This window comes from Cannabis sativa, chromosome 4 (genome assembly GCF_029168945.1).
Source record: "Cannabis sativa cultivar Pink pepper isolate KNU-18-1 chromosome 4, ASM2916894v1, whole genome shotgun sequence".
NCBI classification, from domain to species: Eukaryota; Viridiplantae; Streptophyta; class Magnoliopsida; order Rosales; family Cannabaceae; genus Cannabis; species Cannabis sativa.
In genome coordinates, this window is record NC_083604.1 from 30,547,955 (window position 1) to 30,568,765 (window position 20,811).

At 40.9% G+C, this 20,811-nt stretch overlaps 1 pseudogene; it reads left to right on the forward strand.

The window, feature by feature from the left end:
- The first annotated feature begins 2,070 nt into the window (after positions 1-2,070).
- LOC115702064 (uncharacterized) lies at positions 2,071-14,235 on the forward strand (annotated as a pseudogene).
- Positions 14,236-20,811: the final 6,576 nt, after the last annotated feature.

Sequence of the window (20,811 nt, forward strand, 5' to 3'; positions counted from 1 at the left end):
TCATAAGCTTTTTGGGTAGCGTGCCTAATTATTTAGGGCGTTACAATAACACTCTTGAGATTGAACCTAATCATATCAGGATTGAGATCATTTGATCTAGGATCAACTAGGCGATATTGACTTGAATAGATATTACGGTAACTTTGACTAAATCTAGTTCAAATTTCAATATCGGTCCCTTCCGATGCATACTCCATGCACCCAACCTGAGCTTTACTTTAACCAATGCTCTGGAAAGAACATAGCATTTCTCCAAATGCAAGTAAACTCTATTGTAGATTGTCATATCAGTAAAACCCCGTGTCTGATAAATCTAGGAATCTTTATTCACATAGTCATGTTTACTTTCCAATGTGTTGACAACACAATAAACAGGATCAAGTATGTGAAAAGGGTTTCAGATGAATTTATAAATCAAATAGACAAGAAATTGATAAGATGAACCAAAACATACACAAATGAATGAAAAATACTTCTGTTTCTTTATTGATGTTGAATAAAATGGATTACATTGAATTGGAGTTTTATTTAGGGCATAAAACCTAACAAACTCCCACTTTCACTTATATAAAACTAATCAGTACATATCAATTAATCCTAAATTCTGACGGTGCTTTTCAAATGCAGTTATTGCCAAGACTTTGGTGAATGGATCAGCTAAGTTTTCTTCTGTGTCCACTTTCTCAACCAGTACATCCCTTCTTGCCACATATTCTCTGATGATGTGATACTTCCTTTCTATGTGTTTGCTTCATGCGATTAATGAATCATGTTTTGCGTGCTTTCATTGGAAAATATGTTGTTTTGTATTTTGACGATATTCTAATTTATATTAAGAGTTTGTATGATCATGCTTCACATTTTCAATTAGTGTGGGATGTGCTTAAATAACAGATGCTATATGTTAGCCTTAGTAAGTGCACTTTCTGCACCGATAACCTTATTTTCCTAGGATTTCTTGTGAGTGCTACAGGTATTCAGGTTGATGAAGAGAAGATCAAAGTCATTCAAGAGTGGCCAACCCTTTCAACGATAGCTCACCGCTTACAAAAGTTATCAAAAAGAATGTTGCATTTAAATGGGGTGAAGCACAAGAGGAGGCATTTCCACTGCTTAAACACAAGCTTACCCACGTTGTGGTACTTGCTTTGCCTAATTTTTCTAACACGTTTGAAATATAATGTGATGCTTCTGGTATCGGTATTGGCATTGTTGTTATGCAGGAAGGGAGACCCCTTGCATACTTTAGCGAAAAGCTAGGTGGGGCTGCCCTTAATTAGCCCACCTATGATAAAGAGTTGTATGCACTGGTGCGAGCTTTAGAAACATGGCAACACTATTTATGGCCTAAAGATTTTGTGATTCATAAAGATTACGAATCCCGTAAGGTTTTAAACTTCCTATAGACCGGCCGAACATGTACAATCATCGTCAGAGACAAGCTCGACTCATGGGGTAGTAAGTGTTGAGAGTAAATGCTTTACTACTTGTATGATCATTTATTTACCACTTTCCATTTTAGGGAGTATTCAAGCATCTAGAATATTATGTGATTTATGATGCCATGCTTAGAACGTCATATGATAAATGTTTATTTAATTTGAATGAATAGTTAAGTTAGGGTTTAAACCAATAAGTGCATAAGTGTGGTATTGGTGCTTAACTCGCTGGGTTGTTGAGTACAAGGTTATTTGCAAAAATGGAGCCTCCGCAATCATCTAGACCACAGGGTGAGTGTGTAGAGCCTGGTGCAGACCAGACCAATCCATCGGCACCACCTGCGCCTCCGTAGAATCTGAGGGATAATGCGGGGGTTGGCAATGCTAATCCCCCTACTGACTGGTAGCAGATGTTTCAAGAAATGCGAGGTATCATACTTCGTTAAGAGGAAGAGTTGTGTCGATTAAGGCAACCGACACCGGCTGCCCCTATAGAGCTAGTGTTACCACCAGCACTTGTGCTTGTGGTGGGTAATTAGGGGATTATATTGCTGCATAGAGACTCGGTGTTTACAGACATAATTAAAGTTGAGCAGTGGATGAGTACAATATCACCCGTATCCTTGATAATATGGGGGTGAGGAGAACAGAGAGAGTAAATTGTGCAGCTTTCATGTTACAAGATCATGCTCGAATCTGGTGGGATATAGTGGGGCAGACTCGTGATGTTAGTGTGATGACTTGGGAAGAGTTCAAGAGTCTGTTTGAGGAAAAACATTATAACATTGCTGTGAGGACTTCACAAATGGGGGACTTTGTGAAACTGACTCAGGGGAAAATGTCTGTGGCCGAATACACTCTAGAGTTTGATCGACTGTCCAAATTTGTTGGTTATCTGTTGCCTACCGATTTGACCAAAAAATAGAAATATGTGAGAGGATTGAGTGCCACAATTATTTAGGACTTGAAGATTACCACTACTCATGACACTTTGTACAAGAAAGTGGTAGAACTAGCCTTGATTGCCAAGGAGGCTGAGCAGCATGTAACAAAGGAGTAGATAGCAAAGGATGCCACCACGGCATTGAATCCTCCTGCTAGTGGTAATATCAGTAAGGGGACCGACGGTGGTAACCCTGATCACAAATGGAAGGCTGATACTTCAAGAACATCAAGGGATAATAGAAAGTTTCGGGGAAATAGAGGTGGCCGTCAAGGCGTGGATCTTCATTTCGATCTTATCTTGAGTGTTCAAAATGTAAGAAACACCATCAGGGTGAATGTCGGGTCAAGACTTGTTTCCAGTGTGGCATGGTGGGCCACTTTATCAGAGATTGTCCTCAGGCAAAGAAAGAGGAGCTGAAAAAGAATACTACTCAGAACCCAAGGTGACTTTTTACCATGACTCGGGCTGAGGCTGATGCTAGTCCGTCAGTGGTGACAAGTCAGTTATCTATAAATTGTTGTTCTTATATTGTATTGTTTGAATCGGGAGCTACTCATTCTTACGTGTCGAGTAACATAATTGAAAGTTTTCATATACCATGTGATGTATATGCTTCGGGGTTTGGTACCCTTTTACCTTTGGAAGACCTTATAGTATCCACAAGGTGGATTCGGTCTTTGTCTTTCTAGATTGACGGTTGTGAATTAATCGCCTATATAATAGAGCTGCAACTGTCTGATTTTGATATAATCCTGGAAATTTATTTTCTATCTAAGTATGGGGCAACGATTGACTGCAAGCAGAAGATGGTGGTGTTTGAGCCTGATAGTGCTAATCCGGTAGTGTTTGTGGGTAAAGTTTAAGGGACACGCATACCAAGAATAACACTTCTGAAAGCTAAAGATCTAGTGAGCAGAGGTTGTCTGGGTTTCATGGTTACTGCAGTGGATACCAGCCAACCTTTGACATCTGGACCTGAGAGTACAAGATTTGTATGCAAGTTCCTTGAAATCTTTCCAGAAGATTTATCGAGATTTCCACCTACCCGAGAGATTGAATTTGTAATTGAGTTAGTTTCGAGAGCGGAACCAGTATCGAAAGCACCCTATTGAATGGCTCCAGCAGAATTGAAGGAATTAAAGATCCAGTTGCAAGAGTTACTGAATTTGGGATTCATTAGACCGAGCTACTCTCCTTGGGCTGCTCCGGTATTATTTGTAAAGAATATAGAAGGGTCACTGCGAATGTGTATTGATTACCAGGAGTTGAACAAGCTTACCATCAAGAATAAATATGCTTTACCTCGAATTGATGATCTTTTGGATCAACTGAAGGGGAAGACGGTCTTCTCCAAGATCGATCTTTGCTCAGGCTATCATCAACTGAGAATTCGAGAGGAAGATATCCCAAAAACTGCGTTCCGCACTCGGTATGGACATTATGAATTTCTTGTGATGTCTTTTGGACTCACCAATGCCCCGGCGGCATTGATGGATCTTATGAATCGAGGGTTCAAAGATTACCTAGATAGGTGTCTAATTGTGTTTATTGATGACATCTTAGTTTATTCTGAATTAGAAGACGAATATGAGTTGCATCTCAGATTAGTAGTGAGATGGTTACGAGACCACAAGCTGTACGCTAAGTTCAAAAAGTGAGAATTTTGGTTATCTTGTGTCTCTTTCTTGTGGCACATAATAGATAAGAATGGGATCATGGTTGATCCGTCCAAGATTGAAGCTGTTCGGGATTGGCCAACACCAAAATCGGCTACTGAAGTTAGAAGCTTTTTGGGTTTAGTTGGGGATTATCATCGTTTCATTGAGGGTTTCCCAAAATTGTTGTGCCCTTAACGGAGCTGACTCGAAAGAACCTGAAATTTGTATGGACAGATCGGTGTGAGAAAACTTTTCTAGAGTTAAAGCAGCGCTTGATTAGTGCTTCAGTGTTAACTAATTGTGTTGACTTCGCTTTTAGCCAAACGAAAATGAGTCTATTTTATAAGCGATAAATGATATATAATGACAGATATATGATAAAACAATAATAAGACACAGTGATTTTATAGAGGTTCAGCCCCTAGCAGTTCGGTAATAGTCTAATCCTCGTTACTTGTATTGACTTAAGATCAAGGAGAAAGATTCCTTTTCTTATAGCTCTTACAATAGTATCTCTGAATATATAATTCTTAAATAATAGTATAGTCTTAGCTTAACTGCTTTTCGACCCCTTCCCTTTGCCCAGTGAATATTTTATAGGGCTAGGAAGCTTCAGGAGGAAGAGTTTCCTCTCTCGTTACAATGCATATAAATAGAAAGATCGTTGGATCAATGCTGAATGCAAGGATCATGGGATTGAGGATGAATACATTGATAGTGGGATCGTGTGTATGCCATATCCACGTAAATTAATCCCTGGGTTATAGGGATTGTGCTGATGACTCATGATGCGAAAGCTAAATCCGCTAAGTTTTGGTTGCTCTACGCGGATCGCTGAATATCTTGCTCTGGATATGCCAGCGAGGCATCTTGCTCGGCCTGTCTTCCCGAGCAGATGTTCCAAGTGGACTCCACGTGTCACCATTCTCGTGATGCCACGTGAGAGTGCAAAAATTGGGATAACATATTTGTTTGTGGGCCCAAGTCTTAGGTCTGGGTCCCCTATCTATGTTTGGGTCCTATGTCTCGGTCGGGGTCCAAGTTAGGGTTGGGGTCTCGGGCCCTGCCCTTTGTTTGGATCCTAGTCCTGGTCTCGATCCTAGTACGGGTATGGGTCCAGGTGGTGGTCCAAGTCTAGGTCCCAGGCCTGGTCCTGGGATTTGAGTCTCAGGATGCCTCCAAGTCTCGGTATGAGTTTTTGTCCAAGTTTGGGTTTAGGTTTGGGTTTGGCTCCAGTTCCGATCACAGGTCTAGTTCCTAGTCTCGGTCCTGGTCCAATTCTGATTCTGTACACGAGTTTGGGCTTGGGTTCCGGTCAGAGTTCGGGTCTGGGTTCGGGTCTGATTCTGGTTTAGGTTCGAGTTTGGATCCCGGTCCATGTTTGGGTTCGGGTACATATCCGAGTCTTTGTCTTAGATCCTGACACTGACTATGGGTCAGGTCCAAGGTCTAGATCTAGATCTTGGTCTCGTGTCCCGGCCTTGTTCCAGTTCGGGTCTCGGGTCTCAGGCCGGGTCTTAGGTCTGGGTCTAGGTTCGGGTCCGGGGTCAGGTCCCAGTAGTCAAGTCCTAGGTGATGGGTCCAGGATCACGTTTTGGGTCTTGGTCCTGGTTCCAGGGCCCAATTCTCGGGTCCAGCTCCGCCATCTATGTTCGGACCGTTGGTCCCGGTATTGGTCCAGGTTCGGGTTCGGGGCCCAGGTTCCGAGTTTGGGTCTCCGATTTAGGTCCGAATTTTTGGGCCCAAGTCCCTGTCACAGTTCCAGGTTCTGGTCCTGGTTTTAGTCTTGGTTTGGATCCCAGTCCAATTTCTAGTTTGGGATTGGGTTCGGGTCTTGTTCCTGGTCTTCGTCCTGGTCCTGGTCCAGTTTTGGTTCCTGTTGCGATTCTGGGTTGGGGTTCGGGTCTAGGTTAAGGTCGGGGTTCAAGTACTGGTCTGAGTTCGGGTCCGGGTTCGGATCCCAGTCTGGGTCCGACTCTTGGTTCGGGTTTTGGTTCGCGTTCGAGTCTCGGGTTTCGATCCCAATCTGGGTTACGGTTTGGTTCTGAGTTCGAGTCCCAAGATTCGATCCCAGTCTCGATTCGGGTTTGGGTTCATGTCTGGTTTTAGGTTTAGGTCCACGTTTAGGTCTTGTTCCGAGTTTGGGTTTGGGTCTAGGTTTGGTCCCAGTTCAGGTCTGGGTTTCGATCCTAATTTGGGTCCGGGGTGGGGTCCGAGTCTAGGTTTCGATCCCGATTTAGATCTGCGGCCGGGTCTAGATCTTAGTCCTGGTCCCGTTCTAAGATCCCGATATAGTTCCGGTTCAGGTTCTGGTTTTGAGTCTCGAGTGTGGGTGTGGGTCCAAGTATGGGTCAGGGTCCTAGTTTGAGTTTGGGTTTGGGTTCGGGTCCTGGTCCGAGTCCCAAATCTATATACCGACTACGGGTCGGGTATAAGCCTCGAGTCTGAAATCCCGAGTGTAGATCTTAATCCCAGTTTGGGTTCCGGGTCCCGAGCTGGGTCCTAAGTCTGGGTTTGGGTCTTGGTTCAGGTCCTGGATCCCAACCCTAGTTCTGAGGCTCAGGTTTTGGTCCTAGTACGGGGACCCAAGTCTCGGGTCCAGGGCCCTGGTCTGGGTTCGGGAGCCATCAACAACATAACGGTAAAATATCAACATCCCATTCCTCATTTAGATGATAAGTTGGATGAGTTGCATGGTTCTTTTATGTTTTTCAAGATTGACTTAAGAGTGGGTATCATCAAATACATATGAAAGAAGGAGATCAATGGAAAACTGCATTTAAAACAAAATAAGATTTGTATGAATGGTTAGTCATGCCTTTCGGAATAACTAATGCACCTAGTACTTTCATGTGATTAATGAATCATGTTTTGCGTGCTTTCATTGGATTGTATGAATGGTTAGTCATGCCTTTCGGATTAACTAATGCACCTAGTACTTTCATGCGATTAATGAATCATGTTTTGCGTGCTTTCATTGGAAAATATGTTGTTTTGTATTTTGACGATATTCCAATTTATAGTAAGAGTTTGTATGATCATGCTTCACATTTGCAATTAGTGTGTGATGTGCTTCAATAACAGATGCTATATGTTAGCCTTAGTAAGTGCACTTTCTGCACCGATAACCTTGTTTTCCTAGGATTTCTTGTGAGTTCTACAGGTATTAGGTTGATGAAGAGAAGATCAAAGTCATTAAAGAGTGGCCAACCCTTTCAACTAGAGCTCATGTTCGAAGTTTTCATGGCATTGCTAGTTTTTACAAGAGGTTTGTGAAGGATTTTAGCACCATCGCAGCACCGCTTACAAAAAATATCAAAAAGAATTGCATTTAAATGGGGTAAAGCACAAGAGGAGGCATTTCAACTGCTTAAACACAAGCTTACTCATGTTGTCGAACTTGCTTTGCCTAATTTTTCTAACACGTTTGAAATTGAATGTGATGCTTCTGGTATCGGTATTGGTGTTGTTCTTATGCAGGAAGGGAGACCCCTTGCATACTTTAGCGAAAAGCTAGGTGGGGCTGCCCTTAATTAGCCCACCTATGATAAAGAGTTGTATGCACTGGTGCGAGCTTTAGAAACATGGCAACACTATTTGTGGCCCAAAGATTTTGTGATTCATAAAGATCACGAATCCCTTAACTATTTGAAGGGGCAACATAAGCTCAACAGGAGACATGCACGTTGAGTTGAGTACATTGACACATTTCCATATGTCATTCGGTATAAACAAAGTAAGGAGAATGTGGTTGTTGATGCCCTTTCTTGCAGGTATGCCTTAATCTCTACTCTTGATGCTATGTTACTTGGCTTTGAAAACGTTAAGGAACTTTATCCTGTTGACCATGACTTTGTGGGGATCTATGGTTCTTGTGAAAAATCTGGTGAGGGTAAGTTTTATAGGAATGAGGGTTTCTTGTTTAGAGAGCATAGGTTGTGTATGCCTAATTGTTCTTTACGAGATTTGTTAGTTCGGGAATCTCGCTGAGGAGGGTCGATGGGACGTTTTGGAATTGTTAAGACTTTAGTTGTATTACAAGAACCCTTCATTTGGCCCCACATGAAAAGAGATGTGGAACGAATTTGTGGTAGATGTGTCACTTGTAGACAAGCTAAATCAAGGGTTCAGCCAAATGGTCTTTACACACCCCTACCTATTCCTAGTTCACCATGGATTGATATTTAAATGGATTTTTTGTTGGGATTCAATCTTTATGGTGGTAGACAAATTCGTTGGGTTTTGTGCCCTAAATAAAACTCATTTCAATATAATCGGATTTACTAATTTAGAAAGAACATAAATAGTTTTATGTTGCATGGTTCATATAATTTCTTTCATGATTATATTTAATGTATAAATTCTATTAACTCCAAGACATATATATTTGTTCATGATCATAGTGTCGTCAGCACAGTGGAATACAATCATGATTATATGTTCAAAAGTTTAATTCCCTGATTTTTCAGTTCACTGGATTTAAACTGGCTTGATAATAAGCGATAAGGTATACTTACACCTTGGATAAGTGTTATGTCCTTTCTAGGACATTAGCAAAGTTTACAAGTATCGGATGTATGGAGTATACATTGGAAGGGACCGATATTGAACTTTAGGTCTATAGATCTTAATCCTGATATGGTTAGGTTCAGCTCAGTTGTATTATTTATGTTCTTTGACTTATTCGTGGAAGCTAAATTTTGGTTATGGTGGATACTTACATCTTAGGAACATGGTGGTTCAATTGAATGGGAATGTTGAACATAGATATGGAATCTATAACTTCTACTGGTACTTAGAAGTGAAACGATAATTTCCTTCAAGCTTGGCCGAATAGAGATAAATGAGGGTCCGGGTATGGGTTTGAGTCTAGGTTCGTATCTAGATCCATGTCAAGGTCTGATGAGAACACTAAGGCTAAAGATACAAGTAAAGTTCCAGTTGGCCCGGTGACAAGGGCGCAAGCCAAGAGATTCAAAGAAGAACTCAACAACTTAGTCAACAGAATTTTAAAACAAGGAGACCGCAGTCAACACTGAAGGAGAGCCAAAATTTGTGTTTCTCCTCAAAGTGGACTCAATTTAGACCCAAGTTGAGCTTATCACGTTTTCCAAGGCAATTGGCAGCTTTCCTTTTCTAATTTTGTTTCCTTTATTTTGTCTTTGTTTTATTTGGAAAGTTGTCTTTCTTTTAGTTTCCTTTTTTCTTGGTTGAAAGTTGGCTATATAAAGCCTTGTAAACACTTTGAAAAATCAGAATATTTTGGAATAAAATTTTGAGATGATTTTCTTCTTGAGTTCTTGAGAGAACTATTCGAACTTATCAAGGAGTATTCCTTGTGGCGTTCAACCTTGCTCTGATACCAAATGATACGAACCACACCAACAGTTGTGATGAAACCCGACACCAAATATGGCAGACTCTAAGAAATCTCGAAATTTGGATGTGGAACCGCGACCCAATGCTTAGTTAAGCATGAACCTTGGTATGAAGGAAGACGCCACAAGCTCACACCTCTGCCTTTTTCCACTCATATTTTTCTTTAAGTTCTTTAAAAACTAACCAAACAGTACAAGAGAGGATTCAAGCAGCAATTCAATCATGTCAAAAGCTCCAGAAGAAAATACTAGTAATGAAACTACACCACCTACGGTTCCAAATTTACAACTTCAAGCTTTGATGGGGGAGATGAGGAGGATGATGCGAGAGGAGTGTGACCAAATACATGCAAGGTTAGATAGAGTAGAAGAGGGAACCCAACGGAGGCAACGGAGGAATAGGGTTCACAAAAGGGATGATAATGAAGTAGATGGGCAAGGGATAATTTCTGATGAAGAGTTTGATGCGATACCAGTAGGTAACCATAGGAGGTATGGTCGGGATAGGGAAGCTACGAACCAGGTAGATAATTATGTAGGAAATATAAAGATGAAAATTCCCTCTTTTCAAGGGAAGGGTGATCCTGAAGCGTACCTGGAGTGGGAGAAGAAGATGGAATTGGTGTTTGATTGTCACAACTATTCTGAAACGAAAAAGGTAAAACTTGCTGCGATTGAATTTACTGACTATGCTATTGTTTGGTGGGATCAGTTGTGCATGAACAGGAGGAGGAATGGAGAACGAGATATTAACTCTTGGGAGGCTATGAAGAGGGTAATGAGACGGCGTTTTGTACCATCTCACTATTATCGAGATTTGTACCTCAAGTTCCAAGGTCTTCACCAAGGCTACAAGAGTGTTGATGAGTATTACAAGGAGATGGAGATAGCTATGATTAGAGCCAATGTGGAAGAGGATCGGGAGGCAACAATGGCAAGGTTTTTGAATGGATTGAATTGAGAGATTGCTAATACCGTTGAACTACACCATTATGTGGAATTGGAAGATTTGGTGCACATGGCAATCAAAGTTGAAAGACAACTCAAGAAGGGTAGTTCGAGCTCAAAGCCAAGGCCAAGTCCACACAATCCAAATACAACACCTTGGAGGTCAAACTTCCCAAAGAAAGAGGATCAACCTAGTTCATCCTCTGCACCCAAAGCAGCGACCGCAACTACAACCCCTCAAGGAAAAGCAGCGCCTCTTTCATCTCGTTCTAGTGAGATAAAGTGTTTCAAATGTCAAGGGCGAGGACACATAGCTAGCCAATGTCCAAATAAGAGAGTTATGGTGATGCAGGAAAACGGTGAAGTAGATTCTGAAGATGAAGAAGAGCTTGCTGATATGCCACCATTGGAAGATGCATCTATAGAAGATGAAGAGTATAGGCCCGAATACGGTGACATGCTTGCACTAGTCACCAGACGAGCATTAAACTCGCAAGAAAAAGAAGAGGAAGAAGAGGTACAGCGTGAGAACATTTTTCATACTCGTTGTCATGTGAAAGACAAGGTATGTAGTGTGATCATTGATGGGGGTAGCTGTACTAATGTTGCTAGTTCATCCATGGTTGAGAAGCTAGGAATTCCAATGCTTAAACATCCACATCCATGGTTGAGAAGCTAGGAATTCCAATGCTTAAACATCCACATCCTTACAAGTTGCAATGGTTGAATGATAATGGTCAAGTGAGATTTACCAAACAAGTTTTGGTATCTTTCTGAATTGGCAAATATGAGGATGAGGTATTGTGCGATGTGGTCCGAATGCAAGCTAGACACCTTCTTCTAGGAAGGCCTTGGCAATTTGATCGGCGAGTCCAACATGATGGGTTCACCAACATGTACTCATTCATGTTCCGTCAACGAACAGTCACTCTAGCTCCTTTGACACCAATACAAGTCTATAAAGACCAAGTGAGATTAAAAAATTGAGTGATCAAAAGAATTTTAGTGATGAAAAGAAATTGAGTGATAAAAAGAACTTGAGTGAGAAAAAGAATGAGAAAAAAGAGAGCCAAAAAGAGAAAACAATTGAAGCAAGTGAGAGAGAAAAGAAAGAGAAGAGTTCTATCAATGAGAAAAAAATAGAGAGAAAACAAAATAATTTGTATGCAAAAAAAAGTGAGATTACACGAGCTTGGCGTACAAAACAACCAATGCTGTTTTTCGTTTACAAGGAGGCTCTTTTAAACACTAACCATTTGATTCGTCGCTGCCTAGTGTTGGTGTTTCTATTTTGCAGGAATTTGAGGATGTGTTTCCCGAGGAGGTACCACATGGTGTGCCACCTATTCGAGGAAGAGAACATCAAATTGATTTTATTACAGGTGCGTCAATCCCAAACCGCCCAACATATAGAACTAATTCTGATGAAACCAAAGAAATACAAAGGCAAGTTGAAGGATTGATGACAAAAGAGCATGTGAGAGAAAGCATGAGCCCTTGTGCGGTTACAGTAATTCTCGTTCCTAAGAAGGATGGAACATGGAGGATGTGTGTTGACTGTCGAGCCATCAACAACATAACGGTAAAATATCGACATCTTATTCCTCGTTTAGATGATATGTTAGATTAGTTGCATGGTTCTTGTGTGTTTTCTCAGATTGATCTTAAGAGTGGGTATCATCAAATACGTATGAAAGAAGGAGATGAGTGGAAAACTGCATTTAAAACTAAACATGGATTGTTTGAATGGTTAGTCATGCCTTTTGGACTAACTAATGCACCTAGCACTTTCATGTGATTAATGAATCATGTTTTGAGTGCTTTCATTGGAAAATATGTTGTTGTGTATTTTGATGATATTCTAATTTATAGTAAGAGTTTGCATGATCATGCTTCATATTTGCAATCATTTTTGGATGTGCTTCGAAAACTTAAACTATATGCTAACCTTAGTAAATGCAATTTTTGCACCGATAAGATTGTTTTCCTAGGATTTGTTGTGAGTGCTACAGGTATTGAGGTTGATGAAGAAAAGATCAAAGCCATCCAAGAGTGGCCAAACCCCCTCAACCATAGGTCATGTTTGAATTTTTCATGGCCTTGCTAGTTTTAACAGGAGGTTTGTGAAGGATTTCAGCACCATCTCAGCATCGCTTACAAAAGTTATCAAAAAGAATGTTGCTTTTGAATGGGGTGAAGCACAAGAGGTGGCATTTCAACTACTTAAACACAAGCTTACTCACGCCCCAGTACTCACTTAACCTAATTTTTCTAACACATTTGAAATTGAATGTGATGCTTCTGGTATAGGTATTGGCGCTTTTCTTATGCAGGAAGGGAGACCCCTTCCATACTTTACTGAAAAGCTAGGTGGGGCTGTACTTAATTACCCCACCTATGATAAAGAGTTGTATGCCCTGGTGCAAGCTTTAGAAACATGGCAACACTATTTGTGGCCTAAAGAATTTGTGATTCACACAGATCATGAATCCCTTAAACATTTGAAGGGGCAACACAAGCTCAACAGGAGACATGCATAATGGGTTGAGTACATTGAAACATTTCCATATGTCATTCGGTATAAACAAGGTAAGGAGAATGTGGTTGCCGATGCCCCTTCTCGCAGGTATGCCTGAATCTCTACTCTTGATGCTAAATTACTTGGTTTTGAACATATTAAGGAACTTTATCCTGATGACCATGATTTTGGGGAGATTTATGGTGCATGTGAAAAATCTGGTGAAGGTAAGTTTTATAGGCATGAGGGTTTCTTGTTTAGGGAGCATAGGTTGTGTGTGCCTAATTGTTCTTTACGAGATTTGTTAGTTCGGGAATCCCATGGAGGAGGGCTTATGGGACATTTTGGAGTTGCTAAAACCTTAGTTATATTACAAGAACACTTCTTTTGGCCCCACATGAAAACAGATGTTGAGCAAATTTGTGGTAGATGTGTAACTTGTAAGCAAGCTAAATCGAGGGTTCAGCCAAATGGTCTTTACACACCCCTACCTATTCCTAGTTCTCCATGGGTTGATATCTCAATGGATTTTGTGTTGGGTTTACCTAGGAGTAAACGTGGGAGAGACTCGATTTTTGTGGTGGTAGACAGATTTTCTAAGATGGCTCATTTCATCCCATGTCATAAAACTGATGATGCTTCTAATGTTGCAGATTTGTTTTTCAGGGAGATTGTGAGATTACTTGGTATGCCTAGAGCCATTGTATCCGATAGGGATGCTAAGTTCCTAAGTTACGTTTGGAAAACATTGTGGGGAAAACTTGGGACAAAACTTTTGTTTTCTACTACTTATCATCCTCAAACCGATGGTCAAACAGAAGTAGTTAATAGAACTTTATCCACTTTATTGAGGGCTATCATAAGTAAAAATATTAATACTTGGGAGGATTGTTTACCACATGTTGAATTTGCGTATAATCGTTCTCTGCATTCTGCTACTAAATTTTCACCATTTGAAATTATTTATGGTTTTAATCCTTTAACTCCTTTAGATCTATCACCTTTACCTGTTTCTGAGCATTTGAATTTAGATGGCAAAAACAAAGCAGAATTTGTGAAGCAAATCCACGAGAGGGCACGACTCAACATAGAAAGAAGGACCGAGCAATACATAAAGCAAGCTAACAAGGGTCGTCACAAGCAGGTTTTTGAGCCCGGTGATTGGGTCTGGTTACACATGAGGAAAGAACGATTCCCATCCCAAAGACGTTCCAAATTTCTACCTCGAGGAGATGGTCCATTTCAAGTGCTTGAAAGGATCAATGACAATGCCTACCGACTCGATTTACCTGGCGAATATAATGTTAGTGCTACTTTTAATGTTTCTGATTTGAGCCCTTTTGATTGAAGTGAAGATTTGAGGACAAATCCTTTTCAAGAGGGGGGGAATGATGACCACACTAAGGCTAAAGATACAAGTAAAGTTCGAGTTGGCCCGGTGACAAGGGCGCAAGCCAAGAGATTCAAAGAAAAACTCAACAACTTAGTCAACAGAATTTTAAAACAAGAGGAGACCGCAGCCAACACTGAAGGAGAGCAAAAATTTGTGTTTCTCATCAAAGTGGACTCAATTTAGACCCAAGTTGAGCTTATCACGTTTTCCAAGGAAATTGGCATCTTTCCTTTTCTAATTTTATTTCCTTTATTTTGTCTTTGTTTTATTTGGAAAGTTGTCTTTCTTTTAGTTTCCTTTTTTCTTGGTTGTAAGTTGGCTATATAAAGCCTTGTAAACACTTTGAAAAATCAGAATATTTTGGAATAAAATTTTGAGAGGTTTTTCTTCTTGAGTTCTTGAGAGAACTATTCGAACTTATAAAGGAGTATTCCTTGTGGCGTTCAACCTAGATCCAAATATAGTTGGGGGACCCAGAGCTGGGAATCGGGCCCACGAACTAGGACCGGAACTCGGGCCTCAGATCTTGGATCGGGATCCGCGACTCGACCCTAGACCCAAACCTAGACTTAGGACCCACCTCGGGACCTGGGATTCGTAACTCGATGCTTGGACTCGACCCGTAGTCGGTGTCTAGATCTAAGACTTAGACCAGAACCAAAACCCAAACTCGAACTCAAACTAAGACCCGGACACATACAAAGACCCAGGCCCACACACAGGAACCAAAACCGAAACTTGAACTGGAACTAGACTGGGATCTTGGAACGGTACTGGGACCTAAACCTGAACCCGAACTCAAAACCAGACCCAGCCTCGGACCCTAACTGAGACCAAAACTCAGACCTGAACCTCGCCCCAAACCCAAATCAGGACCCGAACCTAGACTCGAACAAAAACTCAACCCGAAGCCGTACCCAGGAATAGGACCAGGACCTGGACTTGGACCTAGAGCCAAAACTGTAACCGGACCTGGACCCGGACTCGAACATAGACCCACCCCGGGATTAGGTCCAAAACCTTAACCTGAACCTAAACCGGGACTCGGGACCAAAAGCCAGACCTGAACTCAGACTCGAACATTGAACAAGACTCGGGACCCAGAACTGGGATTGAGACCTAAAACTGGACCCCAGTCTCGGTCCCACACCTAGACTCATACCCAGAGCGGGACCTTGGGCATGAATTGAAACTCGACTGGGACCCGTGATTAGGATCCAGATCTTGTCCCAGGATCCGAGAACCGGGGCTTGGACAAGACCCATAGTCGATGTCCTGATCAAGGACTCTGACAAAGACTCAAAGCTGGACCAACACCTGGACCCAAACCTTGGACCCGAAACAAAAACTTGAATCAGAATGTGACCATGACCCTGGAACAGGACCGGGACTGTGACCAATACCTAGACCTAGGCGGGGACCCGCATTACACCAGAACCCAACCGCAGAACTCGGCCTCGAACCCAGTCCCAAACCCAGTCCCGGAACCAGACTAGGACTGAGACTTGAGCCCAAAATTGGGACTCGATCCCAGATCAAACAAAGCCCCTGACCTAAATTGGGATTCGGACCTAGACATGGACACGAACCCAGACCCAGACCCGAATACCGAACCAGACCCAGACCGGGATCAAAACACTTGACCTGGACCTGGACCAAGACGTAGACCCAGACACGAACCTGGGACCCAGACCCAGGAATCGAACTTGGACCCAAACTAGGATCCGAAAAACCCGTACCCAAACTCGGAGGAAGACTCATTACCCGACCCCAACCTAGACCCATGCCCAGACCCAGAACCAAACCTAGACCCGGAATCATAATTGGAACTATGACTAGGACCCAAAGTTGAGACCAGAATTGAACCCAAACCATAACCCAAACTCAGACCAAACCAGAACCTGGACCGAGACCTTGACTAGGACTGGGACCTGAACCTTGACCGAGACCTGGACCGGGACCTAGACCTGACCAGGTCCTAAACCCTTGCCGGGACCTGAGACCCGCAACCCAAACCAGGATCAAGACCCCAACAAGGACCCAAACCTGAACCCGGACCAAGACTGGGATCGAGACCTGGACCCGAACTCAGACTGAGACCTAGAATAAAACCAAGACTCGGGACCCGAACCCGAACTTTGACCTAGACCAGGACCTAGGAACCGGACTTTGATGGGGGACCTAGACTAGGGACCTATATCCCGGAACCCAGACCCTGATCTAAATTTGGGACTCATACTTGAACCAGGAGCTGACCTGGACCCATAAATCTGAAGTTCGACCCAAACCCAGACCCAAAACCTACCCCCGACCCAAACTAGGACAGGAACCTAGACACGAACCCATATCAGGACAAAACTCAAACCAGGAACAGAACCCAAAATCGATCCCGAACCTGGGACCCAACCCAAACATAGACCTGCACCCGGACCCGAACTCGAACCCAGACTGGGATCGGATCCCAGGACGTAGACCTAGAACTAAACCTAGACTCAGATCGAGATCGAAACTTGGGACTCAGACTCGAACTTAGAACTAGACCCAGGGCCCTAAAAATAACTCAGAGCCCGATTTTGACCTAGACCGAGATCTAGACCCGAACCCAAACTCAGACCAGGACTCGAACCTTGACCCAAACTCAAATCTCAACCCAAACTCGAACCCAAACTCAAACTCGGAATTACAACTAGAACTGAACTGAACTAGGACTAGGACCAGGACCAGGACCAGGACCAAGACCCACACTCGAACACAAACCCAAATAAAAAACAAGACCGAGATCCAAACTCGAACTGCAACTAGGATCCAAACTCGAACCGCGATTAGGACCCAAACCCGAACTTACACCGGGACACAAACCTAGACTAGAATCGCGACCTGGAACCAGAATCGGGATAGGGACCTGGGCAGTAGAATTAGGACTGGGACTCAAGACTTGACCCAAGACCCGGACTTGAACCTAGGACCCAGCTCCTGACCCGGCACCAAAAATGGAACCAGACCAGCACGCGAGATCGGGGTCCGGATCAGGACCCGAGGCGTGGATCGAATCCGTAGTCGGTGTCTGGATCTGGGACCCAGCCCCAAACCCTAACCCAGACCAAGATGCAAACCCAGACCCGGACCTCAACTCTTTCTCAAACCCAAACCTTGATCCAAAGCCATACCCTGTGACCTGAAATTGGAGCAAAAATTAGAAGTAGACTCAAACCTAGGAAGGGGACCGGAACCAGGACTTCGACCTGGACCTAGACCTGAAACTGTAACCGGACCAGGACCCAGTTTCCCACCCAGACCTACATCTGAATTGGGACCCGGACCTGAATCCTAATCATGACCTAGACTCGGTTCTAAACCTTGACCAAAACATGGATCCAGACTCAGGACACAGAATTGGGGCCGAGACCTAGAAGTGCACCCTAGTGACGGTCCCGAACCCAAACTTAGACATGGGACCCAAGACCTGAACTAGAACCAGATCGAGACACGTGATAGGGATCTAGATTTGGGACTCAAACCAGGACCCGAACCCAGACTAGGACAAAAACTCGGACCCTAACCCAGACCCGAGACTTAAAACTGGAACCTGAACAAGAACTTCCAGACGAGGATGTTGGATTTTATGCCCTAAATAAAACTCATTTCAATATAATTAGATTTACTTATTAATATAGATCAGAAATAACATTTAATGTTGCATGGTTCACATGATTTATTTCATGATTATATATACATAATGTATAAATTCATCTGAAACCCTTTTCACATACTTGATCCTGTTTATTGTGCCGTCAACACATTGGAAAGTAAACATGACTATGTGAATAAAGTTTCCTAGATTTATCAGACGTAGGGTTTTACTGATATGACAATCTACAACAGAGTTTACTTGCATTTGGAGAAATGCTATGTTCTTTCCAGAGCATTGGTTAAAGTAAAGCTCAGGTTGGATGCATGGAGTATGCATCGGAAGGGACCGATATTGAACTTTGACTTAGATTTATTAAACTTACCATAATATCTATTCAAGTCAATATCGCCTAGTTGATCCTAGATCAAATGTTCTTAATCCTGTTATGATTAGGCTCAATCTTGAAAGGCTATTCGTGTTCTTTGATTTGTTAGTTAAGCCTACTTTTAGGTCAGGGTGATACGTACATTTTGGGAACACGGTAGTGCAATTGAGTGGGAGCGCTAGCATAAATAAGGAATCTATAGCTTCTATCTGGCGAATAGTAAGCAAAGGATGATCTCCTTCGAGCTTGACCAAACGAACATAAATGGTGGGGTACTCATTTCACATAAGCTGAAATATCATTTATACGGGGTCAAGTGTTTTAAGGAATAAATACATTGTAGGGTGTAACGGTAATTTAATCCCTTTACAGTGTAGATCATTCATATAGAGGATCATTGATCAAATTAGGATTATAACAATGGATAACTAATGATGCGTCTATATGGTGGAACATATAGAGCATTCTATATACTGAGAGTGCAATTCTAGTTCTATGCGTGGATTCAACGAAGAATTAATAAGTTAGTGAATTTTAGTGTTAAATTCTTGATCTACTTATTGGAAGCTCGGTTATATAGACCCATGGTCCCCGCACTAGTTGAGATAATATTTCTTGTAAGACTCATATAATTGGTTTCGATTAATCAATTATAATTCTCAATTTAGACTATGTCTATTTGTGAAATTTTCACTAAGTAAGGGCGAAATTGTAAAGAAAGAGTTTTAGGGGCATATTTGTTAATTATGATACTTTGTATGGTTCAATTAATAAATATGATAAATGACAATATTATTTAATAATTATTTATAGTTATTAAATAGTTAGAATTGGCATTTAAATGGTTGAATTAGAAAATTGGCGTTTTTGAGAAAATCCATGTAAGGCCCATTACTGTACATGGCCGACCACTTGGTTTGAATTTTTAAACTGATATTTTCATTATTTTAATGTTAAATAATTCAAACCTAACCCTAGTGGAATGCTATAAATAGATAGTGAAGGCTTCAGGAAAATTACACTTAAATTTTCTATTTTTCCTTCAGAGAAAAACCTGAACCTTCTCTCTCCCTATCTTTGGCCGAACCCACTCTCTCTCTCTTCCTCATTGAAATTTCGAAATTCTTAGTGTATGAGTAGTGCCCACACACAGCAAGTGATACCTCAACCATAGTGAGGAAGATCATGAAGAAAGACTTTCAGCAAGAAGGAGTTTCAACATCAAAGATTCAGAGAAAGAGATCCAGGTTCAGATATTGATAATGCTTTGCTACAGAAAGGATCAAGGGCTAGATATCTAAACGGAAGGAGTCATATTATTCCGCTGCACCCAATGTATGGTTTCTTAAACTTTATATGTGTTTAATTTATCGTTTTAGAAAGTTCTTATTTAGGATGTTAATAAACATACTTGTGAGTAGATCTAAGATCCTGGTAAAATAATTCCAACAACTGGCCTCACAGGCATGGTAATTGATTTACTTGCAAGAAATTTGGACTTTAAAATGATTGTTTGATGTTTTTTGGATGGTATCATATTGTATTGAGTGTTATTTGATGATTGATTGATGTTTGTAAATTTTTCGTGAAAAATAATTGAATATCTGTTTCTGGAATTATTTTTATTGGATAGTATGGAAAAAATTAAGCAAGTTACTCTTTTACAGAACTCAATTTCGATTTAACTTTGAATTAGTTATGATTTTTTGAAGTTTCGGAAAAATCGGGTTGTGTCGCTGCACCACGTGCGCGCGCGGAGAGGCTGCAAGCAGCCCCCTGCGCCTACGTTTCACGCCCACGCAGCCCCAAGTGCGCCCATGGACAGTATGCTTGTCATACTGTCCGTACAGCTCACAATTTTTTCGTTTTTCTTCGTTTTTTCATGCTTTTTCATGGAATTAACTTCCGATTTTTTGTGTAGTTCTGTATTTATACTATTACTATTCCTAATTCAATTCTAATTATCATTATGAATTAATTTAATATTTTTTAAATTTAATTCAAGATATTAGTGTAATTTGAATTTAAAAATAGTTAGTATCTATCTTTTTTTGCTTAATAATCTATCTTATTTTTTAAATTTGATTATATCTTATCTTATTTTTAAATTTAAGGTCAGATTTTAAATATTTTAAATTAAATCTTTTTTTAAATAATTTGACCTTATTTAAATTTAAAATAAGATAACTATAATCATGTAATTTTTAAAAGGTGTAAAATATTTTGCTAACTTTTAAATTTTGTTATTTTATTTATTTAAATTACATTTAAAATCTGAAAAAGATATTCATTTATCTTTTTTAAATATTTTATTTAATTTTTATTTATAAAATAACATTTAATTTTTAAAAGCAGTTAGCAAATTTTGAAATGATATTTAGGTTGGTTGAAAACTAATTTTTCAAAATTGTAGGTTTAATTTTAAATTTAATTTTTGAAATTTCTTTTATTTTATTTTAAATTTTCGAAAATAAATATTTTATTTATTTAATTAATTATTTCGAAATTATTTATT